The following is a 13982-nucleotide window of genomic DNA, read 5'->3' as shown; positions in this document are numbered from 1 at the left end:
TACTTGTGACTGCGACTTTATCCTCCTCCTGGCACAGTTGCTTTTCAGTCAATATCAAACACAATTTCTGCCTCTGTACACTCGACTGCTAACGACAACACTGTCGCTGGAACGACTACAACCGTGAACTTAATGCAACTCTCACGATTAGCATTCAAAAAAGTCCGGTCATCTTAACATAGCTCTCCCGGTTTCTCCCAAAACATCAAGGAATCAATAAGTTGCATCCGTTCATCGAATTCTGTCACACATATAGTTCTGGTGGGGGAGTACTGTAGTGTATCTACCACTACATAAATATAATTCCATTCCAGTAGTATGTAAGCCGTGTTAACTTGTTTCCATGATGAGGTTAGATGAAAGTTGATATAGTCGAGATGACTCTCCCCACACTGATACAATTTTTTTCTGTAAAATAAGAAAAGAAGTTTTTTTTTATAATTTGAAAGTGTATTAATTTGTCGAAGTTTTTAGATAAAAGTGCTTTAAGAGTTATATATTTTTTCTTTAACCCATTTTGTCATGGAAACGAAAAGGGTTTCATCTACGCAGCTAAAATTCTAAAAATAAATTAAAGAATGTGTTTAGTTCATTGTTACATAAAGCTCGGTTGCTATTTTTTTTACTTATTTTTTTAAAGATCTAAATAGTTTAATTCGTGTGGTTTTTTCCTACCAGCTGTCGTCTGCAGCTTATTTTGATAGGCGATATTTTCAAACAAATAATTTTGCTTCCAATAAAATAGATAATATAATTTTTGAGTTCAAATATGCTTCATTTCATAACATATTAATGATATTAAGTAATTCTGATATGTCTGAAGCGTGCAATTGTTTTAGATATTTATAGAGAGATTATTAAGAAAGGCAACATGGTTGCTATATTTAGAAAATACTCGATCTTTTTTCTGTTCAAATTTGGCTTAACAATATGAAGTGCTCCTTCTCTAAAAGTGTGGTCCCAGTTGTTAAGTAATCAAATAGAGGATAATTTTAAAAAACAAAATGTTGGACGGAATTTTATTTAATATTCTGAATAATATTAATGGATTTAATATTATGTATTATTGAACATAATATTATGTATTATCTATATATATATTTCTCTTACACGGCGACAAAAAGAATCTCATTACAACTCCCCGAATGGCAAAGCTGGAAAATCGACCAATGATTGCCTCTAAAAATGTCACATGCCAAATCTATCTGAGGTGGCTCAACATATAGTGCTTTTAAAAACGGAAACTGAAATAACCAGAGAGAGCATTCACGCCAAATGTGATCTCTTCCGAAATTCACCCTATCAGCTGCGGCAATCTCACACTATTAAGCTAGGCAGAAGTGAGTAGTCTTTGTCAATAGATCTCCATTTTAGTATTTTGTCGAAAGCACTTTTTTTCACGAATTTATATATTACGAAATTATTTGACGATTTTTGATTTATATCACGAATTTATTTCTTTTATTATTGTTATTAGTTCTTTTGTATGTCAAAGTTCTAAGACTTATACTTACGTTTTTAACAAGGCTGTGAATCGTTCATGGTTATTATTTTTTAAAAACATAATGTTTTGTTTATGCAGGTTTTTCCATTGTAATTCACTTATTTCAATTTTTAATAGACTTAAAGCCAAAATTTTAACATTTTTAAAGAGATATCAGTTTCAGAAATTTTATCTCAAGATTTTATGCTATAGCACATTTCTAATAGGTTTAACGAATTACATGTCATTTATTTGAATTCAAATTTATTTTAATGACTTAGTATTTACTAAAAAGATGTAATTTTTTTTTTAAAAAAATGTTATATGGATTTGAATGATTGTTCTGAATTCTTGGATTTTTGCGCATTTGTAAAGTACGTAAGTTAGTAGCGAGCGAAGCGAGCTTGGTTTGCGAAACAAACCATATAAGATTGCGTAGCAATTTTCGGGGGTTGGCGAGCGTTAGCGAGCAGGGGGCGTAGCCCACTAGTTGAATATAATATTTTATGTAATATTATTGAACAAGTCATTAGTTTTTATATTAGCAGTAATTAAATTATTGCTCATCATGCTGGCTGTTCATACCAAAAATGTTTTCATAGCTTATTTAACAAGCATATAATAGTTCGTTAATGTGTCTACTTCTCTATTTGGTTTAAGCTTAAACAGCAAATAAGCACAAGATGCTAGTATATAGCTTATCATGCTACTGCTATATAGACTAGCTTTTTAGCACTTGATGCAGGTTAGAATTGTGAAGCATATAATCTTGCAAACACAAGATTGTAGTCATAACGATACATAGCAGAAACAAACTCATTCCTGTTGTTACTATTGCTATTTCTAGCACGGCACTTTTGACTTGGGAAACCTTAAATTTTATTATTATTATTAATTATCCAATTTATGATCTGTTATGTTATCTGATTTTAAATTTTAATTCTATTATTTTAAACTCTGTTTACTATGCAATTTAAACTTCATTACCTGATGGTCACTTGATTACCCGATGTCTGCCATATTTTGAAGATAACTGTACTTCGTGTAACTATTTGTAATTGTTACTGTGATATGTCATTTAAATCGACTATGATATTGATATGTGATCTTGATTCACTATAAAACTGTGGACTGTTTGGGAAATTATAATAATGTACTCTGTAGAGCAGAGTTGTCAGGGAAATATAAAAATGATCTCATTATAAAACACTCTTTTTATGCTGGGACATTTGTGACACCTACTTTTTCGCTAAAGAGTTTGTTTTAAGACAATTAATTAGATTTGAAATTTTGAGCCTATTTCATTGGTGAAAACGTTTTTTTTTTTTTTTTGCTTTTTTTATTTTAATCAAGCGAAACAGGGGATAGAACACAGGTGATAGGATGGTCCATCTGGATCACTTAGCCTGGGTACCGGACGTAGATTCCCTCCGTCAAAAAATTTGGTGGGTTCATTTGACTACTTTTCAATCATTTTTAAGAGGTACTTATTAAGTACTTATTTCCAATTCTAATTTCATGCTACGAATAAAACTAATCAATTTATATCAGTAACTGCAAATATCGTATTGTAAAAATTTTCATTTTTCATTTTATTTTATCTTTTATTAAATCAATTTTGTTTGCTTAAGGTCATGCAAAAATTCAGGATGCATTTATAAAAAATACTGAGCGATAGAATTGCACGTTTTTCACAAATGTTACGTCTAATGATATTGACCCTACTAGCCCATAACTATGAATTGGGCATATAAAAATCAATGACTGGTTAGTTAAATTGCCTTATATATAAGCTTTTTTTAACATGAAATATTATAACATTCGACCCGTGATCGAACTAATTTATAAGTGAACTAATCATAGGGCATACTGGCTATAATTAAGCAAAAGGAGAACTTTTTTCAGCTAAAAGCACTTCATTGGTTATAAAGAGTCTTACGTAGAAGTTAAGTTCTGTTGATGACTTTTATTAATAAGCTGTGAAGAAAAGACGTTTAATTTAAAAAAAAAAAAGAAAACGAAAATAAATAAAAATATTATTAAAATAATACTACTTACAATTTTCATGCGAACTTCAACGTTGCCTTCAGTCAACAATTTTTGAGAAGAAATGACAAAGCATTTAATCAATCGAAATAACAATTGCTTATGCCATTGTTAAAATAAAAGTTTACATTGTTAAGAGCATACGAAAAATGTTATAGCTTGTTTTGATATTTTATATAAAAATAACTTTTGTCTTATTGCAAAAAATCAGCAACAATGTGTATAATTGTTTTTTTTTTACTTTGTTTATTTAATGTTACTAATATAAAAATGGTTTGGGTTAGTCGATTAAAGACAAGATTAAAAAAAAAAAGGTACGGAAACGGTCAAATATCGAGAGAATACATCGACCCAGAAATTTAGAAATACCCTCGTAAAATCACATCAAATGAGGAATTCAATTACAGAACTCATTCTTTAAATCTCCTCCCCTCCCCCGGGGGTGGTTGAGTGGAGTCATCTTCAATATCTCAAAAATAAGCCCCTGTTTTTTTAATTTTTTATCGTAGATTTAAATTTTCCGAAAAAGGACGAACCCCAATTTAACTTGCAAAAGCTGCATTTTTGTTTTCAGATATCATTACCGTTTTATTTTGCATTATGAGAGGTGCTAAATTCCCACCCATTTTTGTGTTTATTACTGTCAATGTTCAACTCTGTAGTCTTTTGATTTTGAATCCAGCCCCAAAGACAAGTGAACTTCTACATCAAGCATTGGGACAAACTTGCCTTTCTTATTGCCCTCTGGTTCTTGATAACTTTTTTTTTAAAACTCGCCTTTGCATAGCATGCAGAAAAAAGCCACGAAAAAGTCCCATGGCTAGACCGATGGCAAAAGCATTCTAACCCCAAGTTTCTGTACGACCACTGAGAATATTTAAAGTTCATTCGAACTGGGAATAACAAGTTGGGAATAACGAACTGGTACATAATAATTAGAATGAATATATATAACGAACTGGTATAATAATTCGAACTGGGAATACATCAAGCATTGGGACAAACTTGCCTTTCTTATTGCCCTCTGGTTCTTGATAACTTTTTTTTTAAAATTCGCCTTTGCATAGCATGCAGAGGAAAGCTACGAAAAAGTCCCATATTTAGACCGATGGAAAAAGCATTCTAACCCAAAGTTTCTGTACGACCACTGAGAATATTTAAAGTTCATTCGAACTGAATAAAAAAACACAAAAGCAGTAAATTCGGAGATTAGAACAAGACGCCAACTGGCGAGAGTTTTGCATACATTCCACCAATCAGGCTTATAATCGCATCTCTAATTTCGCTTAGGCAAATTTTTCGCACATTTTGTGCACGATCCCTTTTGACAGCTTTGTGGTCGGTGCCAGCCAACACCTCCTAGAAAAGAGTAGGCCTCTGCACGGGTTACCATAAATATCCTTTAGTAGTCCAAACGTAATGGCGTATTTCGTATTTTCAACCACTGCGCAGCTTAGTACCCCGAACGTAATGACATCTTTCTTATTTTTCATCAACTGCGCAGTTAACTTCGTCACATCGGACTGCTAAATTGATCCGTGCTAAGGCCTTCCTTATTTTAGGAGGTGTTGTGCCAGCCGGGAGCGGTACCAGCTAAGAATACTTTTCTGTTCGGCTTTAGGTGCAAACCGGATGCAATATACAGAAGCATCAGCAAAAGATCAAACTTTTCAATGAGTTCCGGGGTACCCGAATTTATTTATATTTTATGGAACTATAACTTACTGAACTTACCTTCGAAGCGACTAAGACCTTCATTCTAGTAGCTGTCGATTGCATCAGAACCAATATAATATGACATCCTAACCAAACGTGAAGAACTTGAAGTTGCAATTCAACAGTTTAAAATTTTTTTAAAAGTCTGTCGTTCGCGAATCGAATTAATTTTCAATAAACTATAGATTCCATATCTCTAACTCCTTACTTCTACGAGTTTTGGTTACTGCAACTGATTGTGTGGAGACGATATTTCCAAACAGATAAATTTGTTTCCAATAAAAAAATATAATTAAAAAGAACTCGCTTTTTTGGAAATCCCGATTTGGCTTCGATTGGCTTAATTAATATTATTTGTTTTTCTTGTGTTCCTACATACGTAAAAGTTAGTATTTAGTTAGAGTATAGCTAGAAAAAGTACATTTTTCAAATTTTCATTTAGATTTAAATTTCGAAATTTGTATATTGTTGATAAGGTAATCGGTGTTTTTAACCCTTTGACTACTAACGGGACTCATTTGCCCCAACAAATGTTTACAAATTACTAATGGGATGAAAAGCACTTAGAAACTCATTGTAATATGCCAAATGTTTCCAATATCTCCTAGATGGAGCTACCTAGATGGCGCTAAAGAGTTTCTTGCATGAAATAGCATTGTGATTTTGCGCTGGGACAGATATATCCCAGTAGCATTCTTCATTGGGACAGATGTATCCCACTCGTATTCCTCATTGGTATTATTATGTCCATTCATATTTTCTCAAATGAACACAGAAAAAAGAACAAATATGAGTTGTCCAATGTGAAATGTCGGGTTATGCAAAGATTGCTTCACCCTGTATAATACCATGTAAAAAAAGTCCATATAATAAATTTTTCCGGAATGATAGATGTGCTTGTAGTAAGTCGATCACTACAGGTGGGACATGTGTATTCCAGCATTAAGTACGGCCGGGACATATATGTCTCAGCCTCTAAATTGATAACCGCTTGTCAGAAAAATCCTAAATACTAAATTTGCCTTATTTGTGACCTATTTTGTCCTTTTGAATAATAAACGGGACAAAAAAATTATTCTTTAAAATTCGTAGTCAAAGGGTTAAAGCTTCGATTTTATTCAAATTTTACATTTTTATTACTTCGCAAACACCTGTTTACTATCTTATTCACAATTTATGTTTATTATTTTATAACATGTACTGTATTCGCTATGTTTACTGTTTTTTCATTATTCACTTATCTTACTGTCAATACAGTGAACAAGTTGAGCTAAATAGTCTCAAAATACAGCAGATACAGTATCTCTGAAATATAGGTGGTAGACAGATAATGCAGCGCTCACTAGTAAAGAAAACACCAATTTTTTCTGGTATAAAATTGAATTGACGAGAAAGTATATTTCATGAAGTATGTTAACTTACTGTTTTCTTTCACAAATAAATCTTTATTTATTAATAATATGAGGTGCTATTTCACAAAAAAGTGGTCCCAGTATTTAAGTAATGAAATTGACGAAAAGTTTAGAAGTCGAAATGTTAGATTGAATATAATTTAATAGAATTCTTACTAGCACATTATGCCGTTCATACCTAAAATATCTTCATAGCCTACTAAATTAAGAAGTATTAACACGACTCAATTATTCATTAAAGTACCTACCCACTCATGATTGGAAAATCGTGTCCAATTAATTAGCAATTCATAATGATGCATAGAACGTTATGCTCTTTTCGCCTAAGCTGCCTACAAAACATATTACGGTGGCAAGCATTAAAAAGCATATAATGGCACGTTAATGTGTCTACCTCTCCATGATTTGGAAGAAGCGTAAACATCAAATTAGCATAAGATACTTGTATTTCCCGGATGCCCCCTAACTGGCGTTGGACGGAGTTAAGCTTTGATAAGATACTTGTATATAACTTATCGTGCTATTGCTGTGGTAGCTAGATATGCAGAATTTGATGCTAGCTAGCAATGTGTGGTATATAATAGCTTGAAAACGTTGCATACATAGCAAGGTATAGTAGAAACTAGGCTGTTTTGGTTGCTGGTACTAGCATGAATTTTGACTCGGGAATCCTAAAATTTTATTATTAATTATCCAATTTATGATCTTTTTTCGTATCCTATTTTAAATTATTTTCTATTTTTTTTTTAAAAAATGTCTATTATTTTGAACTCTGTTTACTATGTAATTCGTACTTCACTGCCTCGGACCTGATGTCTGCCATATGACGAAGACAACTGTACTTAGTGGAACTATTTGTAATTGTTACTATGATATGTGATCTTGATCTACTGCAATATTGATATGTGATTTTGTCCCACTATAAAACAACGGAGTGTTTGGAAAATTTTAATGAAGCCCACTACGAAACGGTTCCTTGGGATATTCATCCATTTTTCCTTCGAGGTTAATATTTTCCTTACCTGTACTATGAATGATTCTTTATCGCCTTTCGAGATCATCGCCAACAAAACCAATTATTTATATTTTTTGAAATGCCGGATGCTATTTAGGCGAAGTATGAAATAATCGTCCTGATGAGGTTATTATGTAAATGATGTGCATGTTACTGTGAATGACCGAAATCGGTGGTTGTTGACTTTCACCAGTGAATGTTGACAGTCAAATTAGTCGCTTTGGTGAATGTCCGAAATATTTATTACATCCGATTTTATATTAATTTATTCGGGGATATAATTACATTTATTCGATATTTTAATGCTTACTGACGATAGATTAGAACAAACATCAGTGTTTGGAGTATCGGGCAAATATATAGCGGGCAATGGCACTTGACCTTAAAAAAAACATCAGTGTAGGATATGCCGGGCAAATGTATACCGGATACCGGGCAACGGCACTTGACCTTAAAAAAAAAATCAGTGTAGGATATACCGGGCAAATGTATACCGGGCAATGGCACTTAACCAGACCTAGTATGACTAGATCTTTGGTAAATGTCCGAAATATATACTAGGTCTAGAGCCAGTTTTGCTATAGCTTAAATATTTAAAAAAAATATTAAACAAAGCGTTTGAATTAATTTTAAACTGATAACGAAATTATTGCTTTAAAATTAAAAAAATAATAAAAAAAACTGCTCCAGATAAGAGTAATTGAAGTAGTTGCTCTATACAGCGCATGTGCGGAAAGAAATTTTTAAAAAAAAGTATCCAGGTGCATCCAAAAGTGGATGAATATCCCAAGACACCCTACGAAACAGAGTTGTTGGGGCAATATAAATGAGGTCTTATTATAAAACATTCGTTTTGTTAGAGCATTAATTTGTGATATCTACTATTTTGTTTTAGACTTTGTTGTAAAATAATCAATTGGATGAGCACTTTTGGGCCAGTTGTCACGGCAAAAATTTATGTATTTTTTGAAATTTAGATTAACACCACGGTGGTGGCCTATCCGGGTCGTTTGACTGGGGAGCCGGACTTGGGAGGTTTTTTCCATCAGAAGATTCGGTGAGTTCACTAGGTTATTTTTTAAGCATTTTTGTGAGGAAATGATTAAATACGTATGTCTTATTCTGCTTCTTGAGTAAGTATAAAATTAAAACTATATAAGTAACAGTAAATGTTGTATAGTAAAAATTTTATTTTCTTAATTTTTTTTTAGGAAATCAACGTTGTTTGGATAAGGCCATGTATAAATTCAAGATACGTTTAATGCAACGCTGAGCGATACAATTGCAAGTTATTCAGAAATGTTATATTTACTGATATTGACACTTACGGCCCATGACTATGAATTGGGCACAAAAGAAATCAATGACGGGTTAGATACACTGATCCATACACAAGTCTCTCTAATATTAAATGGTATAACATTCGGCCAATCATAGAACTATTTATAAAGTGATTTAATTGTCGGACACACAAGCTGTATTTAAACAAAATGAGAAAGTTTTTCTTTTCAGTTAAAAGTACTGAATTAGTCATTAAGAGACATAATTTGTACTGCACAACAATTTTTAGATGCAAAAAACTACATATAATAATATTTTGAAAATAACAAGTAGATAGAAGCCTTTTTACTTATTTTGTCTATCAATTGAGAATGTCTCTATTTTTGAACAGCGTTATTAGTAGGACACTAGATTTCGCAGTTTAAAAATTTTAAAATTAAGGAATATAGAATAATGTAAAAATGAACAAAGTCCTAATACGTTGACCTCAAGACCGAAAGAGTGAAGTTGTATCTATTACATTCAAATATTTTTAATAATATGCTGTGAAGAAAAATCACGTAATTACAACAAAAAAAACTAACATAATTAAAACTATCAGTAAAAGGAAATCACTTACAATTTTCTTGCGAAATTCATTGGCGACTACTATCAAGAAATCCGATGACTAAATGAAAGAGCTGTTAAGATTTAAAAACAACTATTGTTTATATCATTATTAAAATACATGTTTACATTGTTAAAGCGTACGAATAAAGATACAACTTACTTTGACATTTTATACAGAAATGAATTCTGGTTTGTTGAAAAAAAAGAAGCAACAATGCTTGTTCGTGTTCTTTCACTTTGTTTCAATAATAGTTAATTAAGCGTTAAAATGTGATGAGCTAGTTGAGTAAAGACAAGGTACACAAAAAAATATGGAAATGCTGAAATACCACTAGAAATGCACATCGACTCAAAAATTTAAAAATACATTCATAAAATCATTTCAAATGAAGAATTCACAAAACGTCCTAACAATCTTTTCCCCGGAGGTAGTGTGGGGTCAACTTTAATAAATTCAAAAGGGGTCAGTAAATTCAGTGGGGTCAACTTCAAAAAATTATACCCCTCTTTTTTATTTCAAATTTGATTTTGCTAAAAAAAAACAGACGTGACTTGCAAAATATTGCATTTTGGTTCATGGGTGGTGTTATTATTTTATTTTGTATAATAACCGGTGTTAAAGAGCCGACCCATTTTCAGGTTTACAACTACCAATGTTCACCTCCGTAGTCTTCTTTTATCCCAGGCCAAAAGACAAGGGAACTCTTAGATCAAACATTGGGATAAACTAGCCTGTGTGGAGGACTTTTTGATGGAACTAACTTCTATTTGCACTAAGTTCAGAGGAAAACTGCAAAAACGCCCAATGATTAGTTTGATTTCAAAAGGATTCTAACCCGTGTTCAATTTACCCCTGAGAATATTTTAAGGGTCATTCTAACGGCAAAAAAAAATCGTTAGCAAATTCGGGGATCAGAACGAGAAGCCCGACTGGTGAGATTTTTCCGGGTTTCATTCCACCAATTGAGTTCTTATTCCAATCTATGAATTCACTTGCGTGAATTTTTCTCATGCTGTGAACGATGATACAAGTGAACGATTTCTGACGTCAGCACTTTGGTTTGTGAGATATCTCTACAGAGATATCTCTAGGAGCAGAATTCACATCTACCAGCTAGAGATACTACTCTGCACTTTCTTCAGTTCAATCGCTTTACTTTTATTCATTATGAAATGCACTACTAAAATTATATATGCCCAAAGAGGATTTTGAATTCAAATCTTTCATAAATATTCTGCAAATTTTACAATGACTTGACTCAAATGACTATTGGAAATACGTAAATTGATCATTCTATTGATCAAAACAACATTCCCGGATGCTTGTAAGAACTCTTGGAATATGTGAGCCATCGGTTTGGTGTTTGGTGGGGTTTTTTACGAATATCTATGGCCTGCACTCGTCGGTCTGTATTTGATAGTTTCCGGGTTCTGGGTAAATAATCGCTTTCTGTGGTGATTACAAGAGGTCATAACTACTTTTTATTAGAAAATATTGTTACTGCGACTAATTGTAATCATGATTACAAGTATTTTATTACTATCGATTTTTCATTAGTAGTTAATTACAGGTATAATCAATTACAGTATTTTGCACACTTTTTTGTTTAGAAGTATTTTACTCATTATTCAGGAAGACTTTGCATAATTATTCATTATTCATAATTCCGAATGACGAATGCCCAATATTCTATAGTAAACTATTGTATTATAACACTATTGTACAATGCTGTGATACTCCTTTTATAGTAAAATATCATTATTCTCAACTGTAATTTAAAAAATTAAGCAAAGAAATAGAAGAAAATATTAACTAGGAATGCATTTTTAAGAAAAAAGCCTGATTTATAATTTAAAAATGATTTAAAGTTGAAATCTACGAAAATATTATAACTTGCATACGTTGATATGAGGAAACCATTTCTTTAACTCGTATTTTATTTTTTCAGTAACCAACTAAATCTCTTTTAAGGAAGTACGAATGCATACCTTTTTAAAAATTAAAACTGATAAGAATAATAAAAAAATTTAAACAATATATTTTATTTCATGTATATTATGTAAAGAAAGTTATCTGTTAATTGCAAACTACTGATGGACAGTATAATTTTGAAACCACATTCCTTTCTATTGTTATTTTTTATTTTTAAGGTAATTTAGGGTAACATTCAACTTTTTTAAAAAAAAGTTTCCCAATTTGATAACTTATCACGAAAAATTCAACCTATTCAAAAAGAAAATAAATTCGAAATTGTTTGAAAGGTAATTATTCTCTTTTCCATTGCTTACCTAAGCAATAAGCAAATGTTTTTAGAATCACATTTTAAATTTATTTTTCAGGTTAAGATTCGAAAAATGTTCAGTATTGAGTTTGTATTTAAACAGTGCTTTACAGGATTATTTCTTGATTGGAAAATTATTGATTTACAGCGTAATTTCACAGCCGAATTCTCTATTAAGACCACATGCAATTACAAATCTTAATGCACGTTTTTCAAATCTTTATCAAAAGTAAGTCAAAAATGTATGCCTATCTGGAGTTGGCAAATTCATAAATTCGATAGCATTTAAAGAAAAATTCTATTAAAAAATATTACTTAGGAACTAACTTTTTGTACAATTATTTGATCTTGCCTAATTCGAGTGTGGAAATTTCGCTTCTAAAACAAAATTTTTTTTAAATATATATATTTTCAGTCTATTTGTTTTTTTTGTTTTTTTTGTCGAAAAGTACAGATTTAAAAACGTTATATATAAAATAGGAAAATACGTAAATGCTGCACCGAACTTCTAAGGAAGTTCGGACGTATCCTCACAACTGCATAAGAACTCTTGTCTGGAGATGATGTTGTACGCGGCTAAGGCAAAGAATATAGAAGGGAAGAAGTCGAGCTATTTGAATACTAAACTAACAAGGGGACTAACTAAACTAACTAAACTAAACCAGAAAAACAACTTACAGGGAGAGCAACATACTCATATTTACCAGAGTATGTATTACGATCCAGCACTTGCGCATGAGAAGTAAAGTCACAATCAGGGGGTAAGTCCCTTATAAACCCTTTGTTGGACAACTGTACATGTACGGTTGAGTACGCTGTCTCCCACCAACTGCCATTTTATCATTATTTTCTATGTTATTAGGAGTACAAATTAGTTCGGTTCGTTTTTTTGTGATCAAAAATGCATTCATTTCAGAATAAAATGAATGAACATATTAATCAAAGTATTGTTCTTGCTGGCTGCTACTTTTTTCCACCTCTCAGTCAATTTTCGAATTCCATCTCGAAAAAATGTCTCGTCTTTTGAGGCGACATCCAAGTTAGGAGCCAATTTTCGATTCCTGCGAAAGAAGTGAACCGGTGACTTGTCAAATCATGCTGCATCCGTTGGAACAATCAGTAATCAGAGGGAGCAATGTCCGGCGAATACGGCTGGTGCGATAAAATATCCCACTTGAGCGTTTCCAAATAATTTTTTACGACTTTTGCGACGTGATGCTGAGCGTTATCATGCAGAAGAATAATTTTGTCATGTCTTTGATCGTATTCCGGCCGTTTCTCTTGTAATACACGTCTCAAACTAATCAATTGTAGTCCATACCGATCGCCCGTAATGGAATCGCAAGGTTATAGCAGCTCATAATATACAACACCATTCACCATTCTTGAAAGGTCGAAACCATTCCCAATATGATTTATCCGTTGGAGCATTGTCGCCATAAACTTCTACAAGCATTCGATGCACTTTTCTTGCAATTAAAACCGAAACACAAAACCTCCCGCAAATGCTGATTAGTTACCACAAACTTTGACATATTCAACAAAGTAAAAACAGGGTTTTTGTATGAAACTCTAAGCGATATAAACTGAATATTATTGACAGATGCCTAACCTCTCTGAAACCACCGAAACCAGCTGTCACTATGAAACATTCATGACAGACAGAGCCATCTTTTGAAAACGGACCGAACTAATTTGTACTCCCAATAAAATAGCTTAGCAGACTTAATCAACCCGGATGATATAAATGCATTGATTATCAAAGAAATGTCTTAATTATTAAGAAAGTACTGCATGTAAATAGCTCAAAAAGGCAGAACAAATAGAGATCTCCTCCAAGCTCCAGTTGTGGTTGAGAAGAGGAAGAAAATCAGTTTCAAAAATCCCTTCAGCTGGGCCCCGAAATGTTGCTTCTTCCTTTATACACAAGGACAGCACCGCTCCTTGGGACCGGTTTGCATTATGTCTTTCGATTCTAGCCTTCCTCCCCTATTTATATTCTTTGTCTAAGGCGTTTCCCTATTATGACCTATTCAGAAGCAAGCTGCAAGGGGAGGACGATTCAACAATGTTAAAAACTAAGCACGAGGAGTAGAAAAGAGAGAAATAAAGCTAAGGTTATAAGGGATTGTCTCATT

At 32.4% G+C, this 13982-nt stretch overlaps 1 protein-coding gene across 1 annotated transcript in view; it reads right to left on the bottom strand.

Annotated features, from left to right (window-relative positions):
- LOC107437141 (uncharacterized) overlaps nt 1-13982 on the bottom strand; it is a 134821-nt gene that overhangs the window by 84428 nt on the left and 36411 nt on the right. The gene's annotated exons all lie outside the window — the stretch shown is intronic.

Source organism: Parasteatoda tepidariorum, chromosome 3 (assembly GCF_982258835.1).
Source record: "Parasteatoda tepidariorum strain Cologne lab strain chromosome 3, Ptep-v5.0, whole genome shotgun sequence".
NCBI lineage: Eukaryota > Metazoa > Arthropoda > Arachnida > Araneae > Theridiidae > Parasteatoda > Parasteatoda tepidariorum.
Note: the sequence above shows the minus strand (reverse complement) of the source record. Positions and strands in the feature narration are given on the sequence as shown.